The following is a 20,015-nucleotide window of genomic DNA, read 5'->3' as shown; positions in this document are numbered from 1 at the left end:
CTTGGTGAAGCCATGCTGACTAAGCCCTGTTTCACCATGCATTCAGACAACATTATTTTCATGGCTTAAAAATCAGATGGATGTCCTGACCCTCATGGCCAAATCTTCTAGGAGAAAGTGAGGACTGCAGATGCTGGAGATCAGAGCTGAAAATGTGCTGCTGGAAATGAGGGAGGAAGAGAGTTTCTTCAAGGAAGGCATCCTTGTAAGAGAATTCGCAGTAGGTTAAAATCTTCTAGCAGAAAGTGAGGACTGCAAATGCTGGAGAGAGGGAGGAGGAGAGCTTCTTCAAGGAAGGCATCCTTGTAAGAGGATTCCTGAAGAAGGGCTCATGCCTGAAACGTCGATTCTCCTGCTCCTTGGATGCTGCCTGACCTGCTGCGCTTTTCCAGCAACAGGTTTTCAGCCCTCATGGCCAAATCTCAGATATGTGATCCTGTTGCTCAGAGCTCTGTGCTGGGTGTGTTAATTGATAAAATGTGCCTCCTTGGCCAACACTGCGTACACTCATTTGCTGCATGTAAATCTATCACACACGATTAAACTCGCTGCCAAAGTCTCAGTTACTAGAAATGAGCAGGATTTTCCTGCTGTTATTTTTAAGTGTTTGTTAAGTCCTTGCAATTTCAGAGTGGATTTGCAGTTTTTGAGATCAGGTTTGCCATCCAGCTAAGTACTTCTGCAAAAGAGCCATTAGTGTGCAGGTCACATGTAACATAGCAGCTAAAAGTGAGTCATTATCTCTGGTCAGATAGCATTATGTGGTTGTGAGGGAATCTGTATCAAATTGTAAATACAACATGAGTGTGTGGTCTAGACTTGTTATTTTAACAAATCATTACTGCTGTCTGAATTACTCATATGGATCTATATGATCATCTGTCTCTTATTTGTAGTGAGACTGTTGCTGTGGTGGGTCTCTGGGATCTGTGTCTCCTTCATTAAAACTGATTTGATTTGTACAGACATGTCAAAACACAGAATAAACTCAGACAAATCTTTCACCTCACTCACCTCACATGCCTGCAAAGCCAAGAGAAAGGAAAAGATTGTTAGTACCTAGGTGCTTGTCTTTCGATCGACCAAAACTAGGCACAAGAAGTTAATAGGCATCACTTTAAGTTTTCTCTGTGCACATTAATTGATTTTAAGAGTCAATGGCATAAGGCCAATTGTACTTCACAGGTAAACTGTACATCAGCTTGGTTGCCTCACTTAGGCACCTTGGCATAACAAGTCTGCACAGGTGGAGGCTTGTACCATTTCAACAACTGTGGCAATTAAATGTTCTTTCATGTTCGCCTGCCACAGATGGGTGTGCAATCTCTCATGGTAGTTCCTACTCATGCTAACTTTCTGTCATGATCAACAAAGCCTGTCACAAATTCCCCATCATCAGAAGAGAATTCTTAGTGGCTTCTTTGATTATTTTCTCAATTTTTCTTCCTCGCTGTCCTGAAGGCACCAAATCATTGATTTTGCGTTAAAGTTGTGAGAATGCATCTAATTCTCGCTTACCTTGTCTGATTGACCTCTCTTTGCTTTGACAATACCAACAGTCTGTATGAATAGGGGGGTCCTAATTGGGGAATCTGACACAACATCAATCTAAAGGCACATTCCAGCTCAGGCTTATTTCTTACTAAAGTTAGTCCTGGTACTTTACCACATACTTTCCTCAGGTTATGACTTTACTACATAATGGTACATTCCAAAGATCGAGTCAGGGTGCAAATCTTAGCGGATTTCCCCTCCCACCAACCACTCGATCATGGAAGAGATTATGCAGTCATAGAGCCATACAGCACAAAACAGAAACTTTGGTCCAACTCGCCCATGTGGACCAGTTATCCTTAACTGAACTAGTGCTATTTGCTGGCGTTTGGCTCAGATCACTCTGAACCCTTCCTATCCATGTACCTGTCCAAATGTCATTTAAATGCTGCAATTGTACCTGCCTCGAGCACTTCCTCTGACAGCTGATTCCAAACCCTCTGTGTGAAAAGCCTCTTACCCTTCAGGTCCCTTTTAAAACTTTCCCCATACTTTAAATCTCTGCCTCCTAGTTTTGGACTTCCCTACCTTGAAGAAAAGACCTTGGCTATTCACCTTATCTATGCTCCTCATGATTTTATAAACCTCTATAAAGTCACTCCTCAGCCTTTGACACTCTGGAGAAAAAAGTCCCTGCCTATCCAGCCTCTCCTTATAACTCAAACCCTCCAGCCTCGGGAACATCCTTGAGATTTTTTTCCGTACCCTTTCTTGGTTTAACAACATCCATGCTGTAGCAGGGTGATCAGAATTGCATGCATTTTTCTAAAAGTGGCCTCATTACTGATTGCTGTCTGAAAGTGCAGACTGCAAATTGAAGCTGAGACTTCTGTTTTCCCCAATAGTGTATTCTTCAAGTTTCTCACCGATTGAAATTCATTTCTCCTCCCTACACCTCCCTGGTTTAGCTGATAGAAAAGTAATTTGATTTTAAAACGCCTTACCGCAATTGCAAAAAAGTACATCTAAATCCTGATGATACCAGCTCTGGTGAAAAGGTGTGAATCTATGTGAATTCTCTCATGGTCCAAGCAAATTGCAGCAAATTACATATTTGCCCTTTAGGCACTTTCTGATCTCTTCCCCCCTACCTCATATATGTTTGCGTTTGTTTTGTTACAGACAGTGCTTCACCTTCCTCTGAAGATATTGTCTCTGACATAAGTGGAATGTCCTTGCAGCAAGCCAGACAAGTTTCTGACCTCCAAAAAATCTGACAGGTTTCCTCATTGCCTCACGGTTTCACAGGTACTGTAAGATAACCGGTACAATGAGTGCTCTTCACAAATGAACCTGGGCAAGATTAAGCTCGATTTTGAAAGTTTGATGATTGTAAAAGATTGATGAAGTTGAGATGAGTTAAAGTAGAAAAGTTCAATTCCCGCCTCAGGCGACTGACTGTGTGGAGTTTGCACGTTCTCCCCGTGTCTGCGTGGGTTTCCTCCGGGTGCTCCGGTTTCCTCCCACAGTCCAAAGATGTGCAGGCCAGGTGAATTGGCCATGCTAAATTGCCCATAGTGTTAGGTAAGGGGTAAATGTAGATGTAGGGGTATGGGTGGGTTACGCTTCGGCGGGGCGGTGTGGACTTGTTGGGCCGAAGGGCCTGTTTCCACACTGTAAGTAATCTAATCTAATATTAAAAAAAATGATGTGATGGGTCTGAGGAGGTGACTTCATATTTCAGTGTGCCAGGTGATCAGGAGTGCAATCAGAGAGGGAGGAACAAGGAATTGGGAGTGAAGTCTTTCAGTGCTTCACTTCCCAGCTCTCCTCTTATTGATGAACGTCCACAACCCTATGGATGGTATTGCACTGAAAGGGGTTGACATCAGGCAGTTCCTGACTAGATGCAAGAGACTGAATGGAACTTGGAAATGATGGAGCCTCTTTGGCTCCCCCAGGTCACTAGTCTAAAAGATGGAGATGCCAGGGTGGGAGTGGTTGGTGAAGAATCTGGCATTGGAGTTCCTTATATTTCTGGCTCTATAAGAGTCCTGGTGAATAGTCAATGGGGGATTTCCCATTAAGGTAAGAGATAGTTTAAGAACAGGGATTGAAATGAGGAGAACTTTCTTTGCCCAGTGAGTGGTGATCCTGTGGAATTCAATGCAACAGAAATGGGTGAGGCCAAAATATTGTATGTTTTCCAGAAGGAGGTAGATATAGCTCTTGTGGCTAAAGAGATCAAGTGATATGGTGGGAGGATGGGATTAGGGAATTGAGCTTGCTGATTAGACATGATCATGAGGAATGGTGGATCAGGCTTGAGGGGTCAAGTGGCTTCCTCCTGTCCCTACCTTCAACATTCCTATGTTTCTATGTTGACCAACAGTTTCAAAAGAGGCTGACAGTTCAACAGAGTGAACTGAATGGGACATTAAACGGAGAAACAATAGAGTGCGGAAACAGGCCCTTCGGCCCAACAAGTCCACACCAATCTTCTGAAGAGGAACCCACCCCGACCCATTCCCTACCCTATTACTTTACATTTACCCCTGACGGATGCACCTAATCTACACATCCCTGGACACAATGAGCAATTTAGCGTAGCCAATTCACCTAACCTGCACATCGTTGGATTGTAGGAGGAAACCGGAGCACCTGGAACACACCCACGCCGACACGGGTAGGATGTGCAAACTCCACATGGACAGTTGCTTGAGGCTGGTGAGGCAGCAGTGCTAACTACTTGGCCACTGTGCCACCCCAGTCAAGGGACATGAGGACCCAGCTGTGCTGGCACACATGCAAAGGAGTGACCACTGATGAACCTCTGCTCCTGATACCAAAATAAGCACTGAAGCAAGGTAACCTCAGTTGGTAGCTGGCACAAAAATAAAGACCTATCTTGGCTGTGTGCAAAAGAGTTGGCACTGAAGAAGCAGGAATACATGCTGTCAACATTGTAAGATTAAATCTCGTACCCCAACAATGGAAACTTTTCAAGTCTGTCCCAAATAGACACACTACAAGAATGTTGAAAAGAATTGCAGCTGCCAAAATCTTGATAGGGAGCTTAGGCTAAGATCCAGGTTCAAGCCAATTGTTTGTAGAGTTTAAGGGAGGAACTTGACAAAAACAATTTTTACAATGAAATTTGATTGAATTTGCGTAGAGATTAGCGAAAGTCTTTAAGTGTTCAGAAAAGATTTACAAGGATGTTGCCAGGGTTAGAGGGTTTGAGCTACAGGGAGGGGCTAGAGTATGGTGCTGGAAAAGCACATCAGGTCAGGCAGCATCCGAGGAGCAGGAGAATCGATGTTTCAGGCAAAGGCTCTTCATCAGGAATGAGGCTTGTGGGCCGATGGGGTTAGAGAGATAAATGGGAGGGGGTGGGCTTAGGGGGAAGATACATGATAGTGTGACATGTGAATGGAGGTGGGGGTAATGGTGATAGGTCAGAGGCAAGGGTGGAGTGGATAGGTGGGTAGAAAGAAAGACAGGTAGGACAGGTCATGAGGGTAGTGTTGAGTTGGAAGGTTGGAACTGGGATAAGGTGAGGGGAAGGGAAATGAGGAAACTGGTAAAATCCACATTGATGCCATGGGGTTGGAGGGTCCCAAGGCGGAAGATGAGGCATTCTCCCTCCAGGTGTCGGGTGGTTAGGGTGTGGCAATGGAGGAGACCCAGGACCTGCATGTCCTTGTCGGAGTGGGAGGGGGAGTTGAAGTGTTCAGCCATAGGGCAGTGCGGTTGGTTGGTGCAGGAATCCCAGAGATGTTCTCTGAAGCACTCTGCGAGTAGGTGTCCTGCCTCCCCAGTGTAGAGAAGACTGCATTGGGAGCAATGGATACATTGACTGACGTGTGGAAGTGCAGGTGAAACTTGGAGCATTGGACGGAGGTAAGGGGAGAGGTGTGGGCACCGGCTTTACAATTCCTGCTGTGGCAGGGAAAGGTGCCAGGAGGGGAGGAGGGGTTGGTGGATGGCGTGGACTTGACAAGGGAGTCATGGAGGCAACAATCTTTATGGAAAGTGGATGGGGTGGGGAGGGAAATATATCTCTGGTGGTGGGGTCTGTTTGTAGGTGGCGGAAATGTCGGAGGATGATGCAATGTATACGGAGGTTGGTAGGGTGGAAGGTGAGGATCAGAGGGGTTCTGTCCTTGTTTGCAGCATCACCTCGTGCTCCCAGTGAACAGTTCATCAACACATCCCACCCCAAACTTAAATTCACCTGGACCATCTCGGACACCTTCCTCCCCTTCCTGGACCTCTCCTTCCCCATCAACGGTGACCGACTCAACACCAACATCTTCTACAAACCCACCAACTCCACTGTTACTTGGACTATACCTCCTCCCACCCTGTCTCCCGTAAAAACACTATCCCTTACTCATGATTCCTCCACCTCTGCCACATCTGCTCCTAGGAGGACCAGTACCACCACAGTACATGCCAGATAGCCTCCTTCTTTAAAGACCATAACTTCCCCTCCCAAGTGGTCGATGATGCCCTCCAACACATCTCATCCACAGCCTGCACCTCTGCCCTCAAACCCCAACCCTCTAACCACAACAAGGACAAAACCACCCCAGGTCCTCACCTTCCACTCCACTGACCTCTGCAAAAACCGCATCATCTGCCAATATTTCTGTCACTTATAAATGGACCCCACCACCAGGGATATATTTCCCTCCCCACCCATCCACTTTCTGGTAAGACTGTTCCCTTCACGACTCCCTCATCAGGTCCACACACCCCACCAACCCACCCTCCCCTCCTGGCACCTTCCCCTGCCACCACAGGAATTGCAAAATGTACTCCCAAACCTCCCCCCTCACCTCTGTCCAAGGCCCAACAGGAGCATTCCACATCCATCAATGCTTCACCTGCACTTCCACACATGCCATTTACTGAATCCATTGCTCCCAAATGCGCTTTCCTCTAAATCAGGGAGACAGGACGCCTACTCGCAGAATGCTTCAGAGAACATCTACAGGACACCCACACCAACCTATCCTACCATCCCGTGGCCGAACACTTCAACTCCCCATCCCATTCCGCCAAGGACATGCAGGTCCTGGGTCTCCTCCATTGCCACACCCTAACCACCCAACGCCTGGTAGGAGAGTGCCTCACCTTCCACTTCGGGACCCTCTAACCCCATAGCAACAATGTGGATTTCACCAGTTTCCTCATTTCCTCTCCCCCCACCTTATCACAATTCCAACCTTCCAACTTAGCATCACCCTCATGACCTATCATACCAGTTCATCTTCCTTCCCACCTATCTGCTCCACCCTCCCCTCTGACCTATCACCTTTACCCCCACTTCCATCCACCTATCACACTTTCAGCTACCTTCTCCCCAGCCCCATCTCCCCCTCCCCACCCCATTTATCTCTCCATCCCCAAGGCTCCCGGCCTCATTCCTGACAAAGAGCTTTTGCCCAAAAGGTCGATTTTCCTGGTCCTTGGATGAAGTCTGGACCTGCTGTGCTTTTCCAGCACCACACTCTTGACTCTGATCTCCAGCATCTGCAGTCCTCACTTTCACTTAAAGAGGGAGGCTGAATAGCCTGGGGTTATTTTCCCTGGAGTGTCGAAGGCTGAGGGATGACCTTGTAAAGGTTTAGAAAATCATAAAGGGCATGGATAGGGTATAAATGGTCAAGGTCTTTTTCCCAAGGTGAGGGAGCCCAAAACTGGAGGGCACAGATATAAAAGGGACATAAGAGTCAGCCTTTTCACCCAGAGGGTGGTGTGTGTATGGAATGATCTGCCAGAGGAAGTGGTGCAGGCTGGTACGATTTCAATATTTAAAAAGCATCTGGATGGTTGCAAGAATAGGAAAGAATTAGAGAGATATGGGCCAAATGCTGGCAAATGGGACTAGATTAATTTAGGATATCTGGTCAGCACGGAGAGTTGGACCGAAGGGTCTGTTTCTGTGTTGTACATCTCTATGATTCTATGTAAGACAGGAATGGCTCATGTTAAACCTTATTTTGAAACAATGTCATGAACTTCAATTTTTTTCCCACACATTGTACTCATTGAGTTTTGGCTGCTGCTTCGTGTTTTGAAAACATTGACTTGGGAGTATTTTCTCACTGGCTGGAAACAAAAAAAAATCACGGTCTTTCCTCTTCTTGACAGCACTAAGATATTGTGTCCCAGTTTTATTAAGTTCTTTCTGGGAATATTGGTGTTGTCAGCATAGTTATAGCACTGTACAGCATGGAAACAGACCCTTCGGTCCAACTCTCCATGCTGACCAGATATTCTAAATTAATCGAGTCCCATTTGTCAGAATTTGGTCCATATCCTTCTAAACCCTTCCTATTCATATAACCATCCAGCTGCCTTTTAAATGTTGTAATTGTACCAGCCTCCATCTCATCTGAAAGTTCATTCCATACATGCACCACTCTCTGTGTGAAAAAGTTGCCCCTTGAGTGTCTTTTACATCTTTTCCCTCTCACCCTGAACCTATGCCCTCTAGTTTTGAATTTTGCTACCCTCAGGAAAATACCTTGTCTATTTATCCTATCTATGCCCCTCATGATTTTATAAATCTCTATAAGGTCACCCCTCAGCCTCTGAAGATCCAAGAAGAACAGCCCCAGCCTATTCAGCCTCTCCCTATAGCTCTACCCCTCCAACCCTGGCAACATCCTTGTAAATCTTTTCTGAACCCTTCCAAGTTTCACAATATTGTTCCTATAGGAGGGAGATCAGAACTGAATGCAGTATTCCAAAAGGGACCTAACCAATATCGCGTACACCCACTACATAACCTTGCAACTCCTATACTCAATGCTGTAACCAATAAAGGCAAGCATATCAAATGCCTTCTTCACTATCTTGTCCACCTGTGACTACACTTTCAAGGAACTATGAACCTGCACTCCAAGGTCTCTTTATTCAAGGCCAGCCATCCCTAATTATCCTTGAATTGAGTGACTTGCTCAGCCTGAAACAGTTGCCTTTTGAGAGTGCCAAATAAACAGGAAAATAGTTAACAGTTATTCTATCCTACCATAAGTTATTCCAAGAACAGTGCACAAAGTGTTGCATTGATGCAAATGCTTTGCTCCCAGAAGCAAAAAGAAGGAGTACTGGGCTACCTCATTGCAACATATTGGATTCTGAGCAGGCGTGACAGGGTCAATGCTGAGAGGGTGCTTCCCCTCATTGGGGTGTCTCGGACCATAGTCTCATCATTAAGGGACACCAATTCGAGACTGGGATGAGGAAGAATTTCTTCTTTCAGAGGGTGGTGAGTCTTTGGAACTCTTTGCCAGAGACAGCTCTGGGGGCAGAGTGCTTGTGGATACTGAATTTGCTAAATTCTTGATCGTTGCGGGATTCAAGAGTTACAAGGAAAAGGCAGGAAATTGGATGTAAGGAATGTCTGATCAGCCATGTTCCTATTAAATGTCAGCACAGACTCGAGCAGCCAAACAGCCTCTTGTTCCTATTTCTTATGATCTTAAAGTCTAAAACAAGACAAGTGTACTATGAGAGGTGCGACCAGTAGTTCATACTGGTCCATTAACACTGGTCTTTGTGCTGGTCATAATGGTCTTGAAGCCAAATGTATTAGTCATGGTGTCAGTCAAGATGCAGATACTGAAAATGAACAATATGGCACCAGTAAATGTTACTGTCAGTGACGTTACATGAAGGGCCATAGAACCATATAAAGGGCTTGTATTTGGACACACAATTAAAATTTTTCACCTGTTGCAATAGAGCTAACTTTTAACAGCATTCAGCTCAACTGGAGAAAGTGTAGGTTTGGGTTCAGGGCTATTGTCCTTATTGTTGAGATGGGCACACTCTCTGCCTTGGGTCAATCTGTCAGGGAGTATATCAGTGAGCTCTACACAGTGACAGCCAGGATTTTGATCAACATTGAGCTTGTCTTGGAGCTGAGAACATTACCTCTGAGAACATTAAACAGAAAGTACATGCAGTAAAAAGGAAGAGTAGTAATATCCCATCAGCCAGTTATGTCAGTTGAACCAGTACACAAAGAAGGACAAATGAGACTTTTATAGAATAATATCCAACTATTTTCTCGTGATTGTTTGATTGCTTTATTGTTGTCACATGTGCTGAGATACAGTGAAAAGTGTTGATTCACATGCTGTACAGACAGACCATACCATACCAAGTATATCAGGATAGCAGAACAGAGTGCAGAATACAGTGTTCCAGATGCAGAGAAGAGAGAGAGAGAAAGATCAACATTAATATTTGAGTGGTCCTTTAAAATCCTGATGGGTATATGAATAGGAAGCGTTTAGAGGGATTTGAGCCCAATCTTGGCAAATGGGACTAGATTAATTTAGGATATCTAGTGGGGAAGAAGCCATCCTTGAAACTGTACATATGTGTGTTTAAAAGTTTATATCTTTTGCCTGATGGAAGATGGTGGAAGAGGGTATGACTGAGTAGGAGGGGTTATAGATTCAGAGAGTCATAGAGAGGTACAGCATGGAAACAGACCCTTTAGTCCAAATCGTCCATGCAGACCAGATATCCTAAATTAATCTAGTCCCATTTGCTAGCACTTGCCCCATACCCCTCTAAACCCTTTGACCATGTTGGTTGCTTTCCCGAGTCAATCCTTTCCAAGCAAGTCAGCATAAATGTTTTACAAACCAACCATAAGAATACTTGGTTATAGTGAGAGAAGCTACAATTCAATAGGGGATAAAATCAGCTCAAACATATCCGTTGAATCCACCCATTCACTTCAATTATTGCCTCTGTACTAATAGCCTCAGAGGTTTAATTCTACCTGGGGTAAAGTGTTCTGCTGCTTGTGGGTTTCTGATAGATACCTCACCTCATATCAAGAGACTTTTCAATGTGTACATGCATGTATATTAGATCAGGATCAGATTGACATCCTGCACGTGATAGGTGAGGACACATATAAATGAGTTGGATGTGAATATAGGAGTTATGGTTGGAAAGTTTGCAGATGAGACCAAAATTAGAGGTAGAGTGGATGGTAAAGAAGGTTACCTCAGAGTACAATGTGATCGTGATCAGATGGGCCAATGGGCTGAGGAGTGGCAGGTGGAGTTTAATTTAGATAAATGTGAGGTGTTGCATTTTGGAAAGGCAAATCAGGGCAGGACTTAGACACTTCATGGTAAGGTCCGAGGGAGTGTTGCTGAACAAAGAGACCTTGGAGCGCAGGTTCATAGTTTCTTGTAAGTGGAGTCACAAGTAGACAGCAGTGAAGAAGGTGTTTGATACATTTGCTTTCGTTGATTAGTGCATGGAGTATAGGTATTGGGAGGTTATGTTAAAGTTGTACAGGCCATTGGTTAGGCCACTTTTGGAATACTGCATTCAGTTCTGGTCTCCCTCCTATTGGAATGAGATGAAACTTGAAAGGATTCAGAAAAGATTTAAAAGGATGTTGGCAGGGTTGGAGAATTTGAGCTATAGGGGGAGGCCGAATAGACTGGGGCTGTTTTTCCTGGAGCGTCAGAGTCTGAGGGGTGACCTTATAGAGGTTTATAAAATCATGAGGAACATGGATAGGTTAAATAGTGAAGGCCTTTTCCCCACGGAAGGGGAGCCCAAAACTTGAGGACATAGATTTAAGGTGAGAGGGGAAAAATTTCAAAGGTACCTTAGGGGCAACTTTTTCATGCAGAGGGTAATACGTGTATGGAATGAACTGCCAGAGGAAATGGTGGAGGCTGGTACAATTGCAACATTTAAAAGGCATCTGGATAGGTATATGAATAGGAAGCGTTTAGAGGAATTTGAGCCAAATCTTGGCAAATGGGACTAGCTTAATTTAGGATATCTAGTCAGCATGGACAAGTTGGACTGAAGGGTCTGTTTCCTTGCTGTGCACCTTTATGATTGGCAGAGACTTAACTGGCTGTTACCCATTTTAGGATTTACTAAGATCATGAAAGGCACTAGATAATTGCAAGTATTCTCTGCATTAAAAAAGCCTTAGAAATGGAGACATTGGAAATTCAACCAGGCAAGTTTAAATTTAGCTTGTGAAGTTTAATGGCTCAAGTTATCTGTATCAATAGAATGTAAATCACTATTTCTCCCTGCTAAAACTCCCCTTTGCCAACTGTCATATTTCAATGGTCAGATTTAAATTTCTGTGCTGCACTTCATTAAAACAAAGCAAAAAGCAACAATGATAGTCATGGAAGCTAAAATGTCTGTAACTACCTAGTGACTTCATCAATCACATTTCAAAGAGAAAGAGACCTGTAACTGTGCCTTTTGCTTGAAAAAAACAAATAAACTCTGAATATCACCATTTAATTAATGGTAATTAGACTAAATATTGATTGGTTTAAAGGAACTAACTTTACTTTGGCAACAAGATAACACAGCCTGGGTTATAGAGTTAGATCAGACAGCACGGAAACAGACTCTTCGGCCCAACTAGCCCACACCAATCATGTTCCCACACTAAACTAGTCCCACCTGCTTGCATTTGGCCCATATCCCATTAAACCTTTCCTATTCATGTACTAATCCAAATGTCTTTTGAAAGTTGTAACTATACCTGCATCCACCACTTTCTCTGGCAGGTTATTCCACATACAAACCACTGTCTGTGAAAAAAAAAATTGCCCCTCATAAATCTTTCTTCTCTCACCCTAAAAATATGCCCCCGAGTGTTGAAATCCTGTACCTTAGTTGTATGATAGAATATTATCTTTTTCAAAACAGTCAATCATTCCCATGAAATATTCTTGAGTCACTTAAGTGGTAACATGGACTTCCTACTGTATTTCCCCCAGATCTTCTCTCATGTCATAATTCACCTGTTAATTTCTGCTGCACAATTTGCCATCAAACGTTATGTTGAACAAACCACAATTCAGTAATGATAGAATCTACAAAAGCAAGCAAAGTACTGATGAATCAAGCATCAGCAAGAACTGAAATATGCCAATCCAACTAGAAAATGACCCAGTTAAATCGTTCAAAATTGTTTCTTCTACACTACTATTATTTTCTTGAGCACATGACATTTCTCATGTGGGCATTGTGGTTGTTTCAAGAGTTTACTTAGAGTTAAGCTTAGATCCTCTGATCCCATGCACGATAAAGGTTAGCAAGACCCTGTTCCCAGCCCTGACCCATTTCACTCCAGCCCAAGTGGTGTGCCACTGTTGAAGGTCAGCCTTAAATATGTCTCACTGGGTCTTCTTTGGCTAGCTCCACCTTCCTTGTCCATATTTGGATGTCCATACTATTGCCGAACATGGTGTGCATCCAGGAAGTGAAGGACCTGGCCTATCAGACTCGGACATCTCCTCATCAAAGTTTCTCTACAGTGCACTAAGATGTCAGTCTAGAGGATGTACTTAAATTCCAAAGGATCCTTGAATCCATACCTGTCAATCTAGGTATCAAGAGTATTAAATTGGAGCTAAGAATTGAATTGGTGAAGATAACGTAATCACAGGGGTTAATTTTCTTAACTCATTAATTTTGTTTTGCAATTTATGATTTTTGCCAAAATCCTCAATTAGATCAGTGTTCAAAAGGCTATACTTGAAAATTACTTCCTATAGACTTCATCATATCGCTCTCAACATTCTGGCAACTGTGCTATTAGATTAGATTCCTTAGAGTGTGGAAACAGGCCCTTCAGCCCAACCAGTCCACACCAACCCTCTGAAGAGTAACCCATCTCCCTCTGACTAATTGACCTAATACTATGGGGCAATTTAGCATGGCCAATTCACCTAACCTGCACATCTTTGGACTGTGGGAGGAAAGCGGAGCACTCAGAAGAAACCTATGTAAACACAGGAAGAATTTGCAAACACAGACAATCACGAGGTTGGAATTGAACTTGGGACCCTATTACTGTGAGGCAGCAGTGCTAACCACTGAGCCACTGTGCTGCCCCAACCACGGAGCCACTGTGCCACCCCATTAGGATGTTGAACCTGAGCCCGTCATAAAGTCCCATTATGTTTCAGGCTGTGTTATGGAACAGTATTTGATGCATCATTATAGTATACAAAATACTTGTGTGGATGGTGAGATTGGCACATGATTGGGATCAATTAAAGAACTACTTCAGGGAGACCATATGATACATTTGTGATCAGAAGTATCGTCAGTAAAATAGACATAATTAAAATCCTGAGTATATCACTAACCTAGAGCAATGTTTTTGATAGCTTATTTTTCATTTTAATGCTACTTTCTTAGGGCACTCTTGCTTGGACATGGTGGCACAGGTCCAGTCCAGCTTTGCTCTTGTTGACCTGGTCAGCTGCCTTTGAATGCCCAATCTACATCTGCCCTCTTTATCAACATACTGACAAGATCTGAGATCCACTCCTTGTGTGAACTTCAAACTTTCAACTTCTGGGACATTGATTCCCAGTGGAAAGGGAATGACAATCTGAAGCACCGGGTGAATTTTACCAGCCCACTCAGGGATGGCTCAGGATCTGGGATGGCTAGCAGGCGAGTGTGGACAGGCCAGCCTGATGTCTTCCTGCTGCCTTGGGGGCAAGGGTAGTGGGCATGGCTCATATTGAGCTTGAGTGGTAATTAAGGGCCTCTCTCTCTGCCTCGGTGGGCGTTCTTCCTAGGTTGCAAGAGCTTGCTGTCACATGGCAAGGTGTCAGTGAATTGAGGGAGACCCTCCGTTCTGATCACTCAAGGAGGCAGAATTGGATTGAATATTCGGAAATGGATTCCATCTTGCTCTATTGGTGCACCAGGATAACTTCAAGATAGGACAGCTATCTAGACTTAATGTCAAACTCCCTACCCCAGTCTGTGCTTAAACTGAACCATTCTCTGTCAGGGCCCAAGTGTCCCTGGGGAAGAAAGAGAAAAAAAGGTCCTCGTGCTTCCTAAATACTCCTGCTGGAGCATTGGTAGGAGTGCGACAGAACACTCATAGATTTCCAGTTCCAGACCTCCAAAAATTCAGCATTCCCACAGTACTTCAGTGAAATGTCCCTCTGGGTGTAGTTCTTTTCCGAAACCTCTCCCTCCACTTTGTAAACCCTCCTTGAGACCTCATTCTTTGACCACGCTTTGATAACATGTGCTAACAGTTCTTGCTTCAGGTTGCTGTTTGCCTGTGACGATGGCCTGTGATTGTCCTTAAGTTTGAGATTTACCACATCAAAGGCAGTTTGCAAATATAAGTGCAGAAATACTACACATAGGTTCATTTACGATGAAAAGTGTCGGCAAGTAAGAAGCAGTTTTATTTAGTTTGGGCTTGAAAATGAGCAGCTTGTTTTTACTCTTGGAGAACCAAGCACTGAGGAAGGTTTAGATTTTACCAGAATATGTGAAATGTGACTCGTGAAAGAGTACAATAAACCCTGGCAGTTGCAAAGCTTTCCCTCACATGTTTGCTGAACTGGTTCAAAAATAGACAGGAGACTAAACAAAAGCAAAATGTTGTAAGCATACTGGTTTGAGTCTTAAGCTGTGCTCAAGAAGGAAGTGTATAATTGCATTAAAGCAATCTGCAGCCAGGGAATTGGAAGCAGGAACTGATGCAGACTTGGAAACACAGAGAGGGAATGATTGTGCTGTGAGAAAAGATCTCCATAATTCGCTGTGATCTCAGTGCAGATTGACAGGCAACAGAAACATTCAGAGCGACAGTCCCACATCTTCCTGGCATTAACAAGTAGCAGACGCATCAAGTTCAAACAATCCCACCCGAGCAGGATATCACTAAAGGCCAGCAGTGAGGGTTTGGAGAGCAATACAGGAAGCGTTTGGCAAAGGATGGAGCATTTGTGTTTTATATCTCGGCTTTCCAGCTGTGACTGACTAATTTCTTTTAAAGTGTGCTGTGTTCCATATGTAAATAAATAACTTAAACAAAAGGGATCTATGGCAAATCTATCTACATTTATGTAAACGTTTTGATGTCCTGCAATGTTGCCCATGGGGTGTCAAGTCCAAGTGCCATTTTTGGTCAGACAGGCTTAAAGGTTAGGGGTTAATTGGAACAAAGTTGAAGGGGAGCAAAGATGGAGGGGGAGGAAGCAGCTGGCTCTGGGAAGGGTGAAAGCTGATTGAAAGGATTGGAAGGATAAGGAACAGGCAGCAAGGGAGAAAAGAAAAGAAAGGCAGAGGAAAATATAGACACATTTCCAGCTGCTGATCACAATCCAGTGCCCTGTGCTGGAAAGTGGGCACTTATGGATTTGGCTGAAGACAGGTCAGACTTAGTTGATTGTGTGATTCAACACAATCCATTAGAATTGCACAGAGAGAAATAGATTTGGACAATCATCTGATGACCATCAGCATACCTTGACAACAGCTGCCACCTCCACAAAAGGCTGACTAAAAATGCAAAATTGTAGAAGATGTATAAATGTCACCTTACAGTTGCCATCTAAAGATAATAAGGGGTGAAATTCTACAGGGTTTCCTTAATAAATGATTCACTGCTCATAAGCTCCACTTCTGTTTTTGTCAACGTTTATGGACTAGGGATGTTACCTCTTGCTCCTTACGAATGGTTCACACCCTCACCATGTGGGTCATACCCAGGTTATCTGCATGCCTTAGAGGCCAGAAAGTCTGGGACAAATTGCTGGTTCCATGGGAATGCGACACTTCTTATCTGGCTGTTCAAGAATCCCCACACAAGATTCCCAGTGTAAGGATGTCTCACACACACACACACACACACACACACACACACACACACACACACACACACACACACACACACACACACTCCCCACCCAACATAGCCACTGGGGAGCTGGGAGCTGCAGGTACTGTGAATCCCTACCTCCAGCTCCTTCCCAATTCTAAAACCACTGGGTTTACAATGGCTGGTCAAAGACACTCCCTCTCTTTGGATCAAGGTTAAAAATCACACAACACCAGGTTATAGTCCAACAGGTTTAATTGGAAGCACACTAGCTAGTCCAGCACCGGCATCTCCAAATCATCTCTCTGGATCATGTGGGAATACCATCCAGTCAGCGTCTTCTGCTGCATCTGTCCCCTTTACATCCCACCCACCAAACCAAACTATGTCTCAGGTAAACCTGAGTGGCACGGTGGCTCAGTGGTTAGTACTGCTGCCTCACAGCACCAGAGACCTGGGTTCAATTCCTGCCTCAGGCGACTGACTGTGTGGACTTTGCACATTCTCCCCGTGTCTATGTGGGTTTGCTCCAGTTTCCTCCCACAGTCTAAAGATGTGTAGGTTAGGTGAATTGGCCATGCTAAATTGCCTGTAGTGTTGGGTGTAGGGGTATGGGTGGGTTGCGCTTTAGCAGGTTGGTGTGGACTTGTTGGGCTGAAGGGCCTGTTTCCACACTGTAAGTAATTAAATCTAAACCTGAACTTGCACCTTGTTTAGTTTCTCTCCTATCTCTTTTAAAGCCCTTTTCACAATTCAATTTTTTTCTATGAGACCTACCTCCTGCTCCCTCAATCCTATTCCCACTAAACATTTGACCAGCTAACATTCTTTCTTGGCAAGTGGTCAGCTAATATTGTTAACATTTTCTTCTCCTCAAGTACCATCCCCCTCCCCTTCAAATATGATGCCATTGCTCATATTTTCAAAAAGAAAGCATATTTGTTCTTTCCACCCCAACAACTGATCATTCCATCTCCACATTTCCTTTCCTACCCAAAGTCCTTCAATGTGTTCTTGTCAGGGGAGAAAGTGAGGACTGCAGATGCTGGAGACCAGAGTTGAGAAGTGTGGTGCTGGAAAAGCACAGCAGGCCAGGCAGCATCTGAGGAGCAGGAGACTCCTTGGATGCTGCCCAACATGTGTTCTTGGCACTCAGGTTTGTGTGCACCTTTCCCATAGTTCCTCACCAGGATTGTAACACCAGACTTCTGCTCCTGTGACAACCTTGGAACAGGCCTTCTCGAAGCCACAGATGACATTCTTTGTGACTATAATAAGCTATACTCCCTTGTCCTTCTCAATCTGTCTTCAGCCTTCAAAGACATTGACCACAACATCCTCCTCCAGTGCCACATATTATCAACTGTGTGAGATTGTTCTTGTTCATAAACGTCACTTTCATCAATCCAATTGTAGCCACAGAACCACCTGCAATGTATTGTTTTGTCACTCCAGATCTTCTGGTGTCCTTCAAGGATCTGCTCCCTTTGATTTCCCGTTTACATCAAGCCCATGAATAATGCCATCTAAAAGTACACCTTCCATGTGTGCTACAATGCTACCTGACTCTACCTCACTCCTTTCACCTCCTCTATGGTCCTTGGTTCTTGGCACTGTTTCTCCAGCACCCAAACATGAACAAGCAGGAGTTTCTCCAACTAATTCTGGAGAAGACTAACGCCATTCTCTTCAACCCCAGTTACATTTAACCTCCTTTGAAAAGATTTGAGACTGTGAGGAACATCTGGCCAAATATCTGCTCTGTCATTAATGACTGCCCATTTTCACCCTCAGTAACATGCTTATCTCCATTTATGCATTTGTCAGATATGCATCTAGACTTGACTATTCTGATGGCCTCCTGGTCAGCCTCCCATTGTCCAACATCAATAAACTTGAGCTAATCCAGAAGTTTTCCCCTAAATTACCACTGATCTACCCATCAGTTCTCAATTTACTGACCTATATTAATAGTTTGTTTACAAACCTTTCCATGTCCCGATCCCTTCCTCTCTCTGTAACCTTGTCCAGCCCTACAATCCTAACTCTTTGACCAAGTGTTTCATCATCTATGCTAATCTTTCCTTGTGTAGTCTGATGTCAAATTTTGTCTGACTCCTTTAAACACCTTTAACATTTTTCAATGTTAAAAACGCTATACAAATGCAGTTTTAATTGTTTTAATTGCAAGCTGAAACCATCCTGATCTGCTACCTAGTTACACCATTTCCCAGGCTGTCTTAGAAACCTACTCGCATGGAATTTCAGTTCCAAGTATTCAGAGTGATGACTGTTCATTTTCACAGCCTAACACTCAAGCATCCTCCTCTATTTTGAGTTTCAATCATGAAAATTATTCCTTGCGCTGTTTTACATGGAAAGAATGGCTTGCTTCACCAAATCAGACTTTTTAATTGCCCTTTGGGAGTCACGGGGGAATGTATGCTTCAATTCTTTTTCAGCAATTGCAAAGTGTTACAAGGGAATTAGACTTGATAAGAACAATATAAATCAAGGGCAGTTTGATTCCTTTATCAATGGCATCTCACTCCTGAGATGCATCATTGTTAGGAACACACTCCACAGTCTGTTATTCTGTATAATTGATGCAAGCTTTACTTTGTTTATGATTCAACACTTCTTTTTTCCCCATCTCTAGATTGAATAACATAGCTTGAACAGGCGTGTTAGCACAGCATGTGATTCGAACAGAGTTTAATATTGCGATTTCGCTGCATGTTACAGAATAATATCAGAGCTTCTATATAGTATTTATTATATCACACAATGCACTTTTGTTGCTGGTGCAGTGATTGCAATTTGAAAGAACCCAAACTTACAAAATGTTCTTTATGGCATTAAAGTGCAACTTACCAGCTCAGTTCCCAGAATGACCTCTGACTTTGCCACTTAATGTTGCTGCAGAACAAAGCTCTGTGGGTCAAAATGACTCCAGACACAGGAACTGCCTTTAGGAAAAGTCCAAAAATACACAATGAAAATTGCTGAGACTGCATGAAACATAAAGATTGATTGAGGATCGTTAATACCATAACATTAAAATGGGGATTTTAAAATACTTTAAAGGCTGTGATTGACTTTTTAACTTACTATCAATAGATGACTTTAAATTAAACTCATTCAAAGTTCAAAATTCAGCTCTACCCATTGTGTGTGTCGGTTTCATTAGGCTCCATTGACTGCTTCAGAAGGTATGCTGCTGTTAACCATGAGTACACAAACATCATCAGTAATTGCAAATCTGACGACGTAGACTGGTCAACCCTGCATCCTTCTGCAAGAAAAACAGCTGGTCAAAGAGTCAAGGGCGAGTTTACTCAGAACATACTTACTACACTACTGGAACTGCAACAGAAATACAGCGGAAACTTTGTTTACATGTGTAAGCAGAGTTCATTTGGTAGACTGGTGAAGTTATGTAGATGGATAAAGGGAATTCAACCCATGATGGTTACACAGAAAGTAGCAACAAACCTGGTGAAATAACTCCTCAGAGGCTGCTATCCCCCGTCACCAAGTCACATGCGTATGGTACACGGTCTCTGACCAGCCTTCTCAGAGCAGTCCCCAGAGTGAGGAGGCTCTCTCAATCTCCTGTTTATATCTGTCAGCCAGGGCTTCCTGATCGGCCCAGGCTAACAACCCCAATCAGGCATCTCATAGTCCGTGCGAACTGCTCCAATTACTACACCTGGGTAATGTACAATGAATTTCAGTACTTGATATTGTACAACACAAACAGTTTATGACACTGACAAAAGGTAGGTTCTGTTAAAAACAAACAGTACATGTTCTGTGCAAATCTGACTTGATACAG

At 43.6% G+C, this 20,015-nt stretch overlaps 1 long non-coding RNA gene across 2 annotated transcripts in view; it reads right to left on the bottom strand.

Annotated features, from left to right (window-relative positions):
* LOC140455136 (uncharacterized) overlaps positions 1-19,737 on the bottom strand; it is a 52,994-nt gene extending 33,257 nt beyond the window's left edge. For both annotated transcript variants that reach the window (XR_011952785.1, XR_011952782.1), the window contains exons 1-2: positions 19,673-19,737; positions 19,052-19,146 (exon numbers count right to left, since the gene is read on the bottom strand). This is a non-coding gene — a long non-coding RNA (uncharacterized lncRNA). The remainder of the gene's footprint in view (positions 1-19,051; positions 19,147-19,672) is intronic.
* Positions 19,738-20,015: the final 278 nt, after the last annotated feature.

The sequence above is a fragment of the Chiloscyllium punctatum genome, chromosome 3 (genome assembly GCF_047496795.1).
Source record: "Chiloscyllium punctatum isolate Juve2018m chromosome 3, sChiPun1.3, whole genome shotgun sequence".
In the NCBI taxonomy this organism is placed as follows: domain Eukaryota; kingdom Metazoa; phylum Chordata; class Chondrichthyes; order Orectolobiformes; family Hemiscylliidae; genus Chiloscyllium; species Chiloscyllium punctatum.
This window is presented reverse-complemented; position numbering and strand designations above follow the sequence as displayed.